This window comes from Myotis davidii, unplaced genomic scaffold, assembly GCF_000327345.1.
Source record: "Myotis davidii unplaced genomic scaffold, ASM32734v1 scaffold71, whole genome shotgun sequence".
Taxonomy (NCBI): Eukaryota; Metazoa; Chordata; class Mammalia; order Chiroptera; family Vespertilionidae; genus Myotis; species Myotis davidii.
In genome coordinates this window covers 3,103,401-3,105,946 of record NW_006283588.1, presented here as the reverse complement: position 1 = coordinate 3,105,946, position 2,546 = coordinate 3,103,401, and the positions used below count along the sequence as shown (strand labels likewise).

Below are 2,546 nucleotides of genomic sequence, written 5' to 3'. Positions count from 1 at the left end.
AAAATCGCATAACAGCCGAGCATACACCCAGCAGCGCTGCTGATGCCTGAACGGTATGTGGAATGAAGTGGGTGGGCATCGGGAGGCCACTATGGCACGGGGCAAGCACTATGGGCAGTCTATCTGAAGTGTACCTGGCGTATAAGACGACCCCCCACTTGGAGGCATATTTTTCAGGGCCAAAAAATCGTCTTATACGCCGGCAAATACGGTAAGATTAAACATAAATTCTTTAGGAAAGTATCTTTGACTAAGGATGATTTAGCTTCTTGTTTTCAAAAATGGCTTTGCCTGGAAAACTCTGGAATGTATCTGGACCCATTTGCTGAGGCTGATTATCCCATGATATATGTCTGCAATTTTTCATATCAGAACAATCTCTATCTGAGGGAATCTCCATTTAAAATGATCTACTTGTCTATAAATTAGAAATTAAAAAAAATGCAATACTGCCGAACCGGTTTGGCTCAGTGGATAGAGCGTCGGCCTGCAGACTGAGGGGTCCTGGGTTCGATTGCGGTTGAGGGCATGTACCTTGGTTGCGGGCGTGCAGGAGGCAGCTGATCGATCTCTTTCATCGATGTTTCTAACTCTCTATCCCTCTCCCTTCTTCTCTGTAAAAAATTAATAAAATGTAATTTAAAAAATGTAATACTGTTTTTATTTAACTTCAAAAACATTTCAACATTCCAAACATACAAAAAATAACAAAACATTGCAAATTGTGTTTAGTACAGAAAGTTCTTGAAGTTTTATTGATGCAGTGACTCTTCACTTTGTTGACAATGAAGAGTTGTACAGTATTTCAGTATTTTTTTAAACTACCACACTAACTAAAACAGATCCAAACACTTTCATGCCAGCTGACCCCCTTTTTCCACAGCTAAGAATGGCAGGATGCTATGTCACTATAGACAGAAACAAGACAACCTGAAGTTAAATGGATGCTCACTGCATTGCCCAGCCTCACAGTGCACTCCCTGAGCTGCGGCCCCTCCAAAAGGCATCTTACCTAAGCCTCAACGCTAAGCAAAGAGCATCAAGAGCTTGTCTTGGTTGTTTGTTCTTTTTACAAACTATAGATATGTGCAGTTGAGAACTCAGGATTTCTAGCCAATAACCAAACAGGTAACACCACCTTACAGATTAAAAAAAAAATAGGAAAGAAAATGCCAGAAACATCCTTAAATGCCTTGTCACACCAACAGCAAAGGACACAGATTGAGGAGAACACAAGAGCCTTTTCACTTTAAAAATGTTTGGAAATATGTATAACTTTGATATAGTTTCTGGATGCTCCAGACCCATGGCCACTTCATGCAAACCACGGACAATTTCTGGAGCACTTTGAGAGACTACATATATATGATCATGACCCAATTGTGTAATTAATCTTACTGAGGGCAACAGGCACCTCTCAAATAAGAGCTGTGTCAATTAGGGCGCTCCTACATTAAGGTATTCATTCACAAGGAGATAGATAAACAGCTTCTTTCCTCCTCCTCCTCCTCCTCCTCCTCCTCCATTTGTCCCTCCTCCTCCTCTTCATCTTCTTCCATCTTTTTCTGGGCAACTTTAGCAAGACCCTTTGTGCCATCAAACTTGCCTTTAGACGTATAGTTGGCGAGATCCTTCTCATACTTCTCCTTCAGTTTTGCAGCCTTATTGTTGTAAGGCTGCTTTCACTGTCACTTAAGTTATTCCACATCTCACCCAGCTTCTTTGCCACATCTCCAATAGAACTTCCAGGGTTTGTGGATTTGATCTTGGGGCGGAATTCTGAGCAGAAAAGGAAAAATCCAGACGTTGGCCTTTTGGGGACATTTGGTTCCTTCTTCTTACCTCCCTTAGCTGGTCCATAATCCGTCATTTCCTGATCATAGTGTACTTTATCTGCCTTAGCCATCTCATCAAATTTAGATTTCTTTTTTGCTGACATTGTCTTCCACCTCTCAGAACACTTCTTAGAAAATTCTGCAAAACTGACTGGAACTTCTGGGTTTTTCTTCTTGTGTTCCTCTCTGCATGTCTGCACAAAGAAGGCATAAGCAGACATCTTGCCCTGTGGCTTCTTGGGATCACTCTTAGCCATCCTGACTGTATTGTTCACTAGTCTTGGCTACGCAGGGTACAAGGTGAGGCTCAGTGCTCCCCAGCCTCATGCCAGCTGCCTCCATGAGAGCTGCCTCAATTTTTTTTTAATTTTCCAATAATCATAGTTTCAAAATAAAAATAAAATAATGCCCCTTCTTCCCCAAAACAACAACAAAAAACGTGAGCAAATCCTGTGGACCGATAATGACTTGGATGTTTGGACGGAAAATACCTTTAGCAGTATGCCAGTACACTCACTAAAACTTTGGTCTGCTGCTAAATGGGAATTTGGCTGTGAATTATTCATTTAATAAATCATTATGTTACAAAGCAGGTAAAAATTTCTGACAAAAACACAAGACAACAAATAGTTCTTGGACCAAAAACAATGAGAGATTCGCTATCTTGTTTAAACTGTGTTCAATAATATTAAATGTTTACATGGTGGGAAA

At 40.7% G+C, this 2,546-nt stretch overlaps 1 pseudogene; it reads right to left on the bottom strand.

Moving 5' to 3' along the window:
- Positions 1–1,466: 1,466 nt before the first annotated feature.
- Positions 1,467–2,170, bottom strand: LOC102770803 (annotated as a pseudogene).
- Between the last annotated feature and the right edge of the window lie 376 nt (positions 2,171–2,546).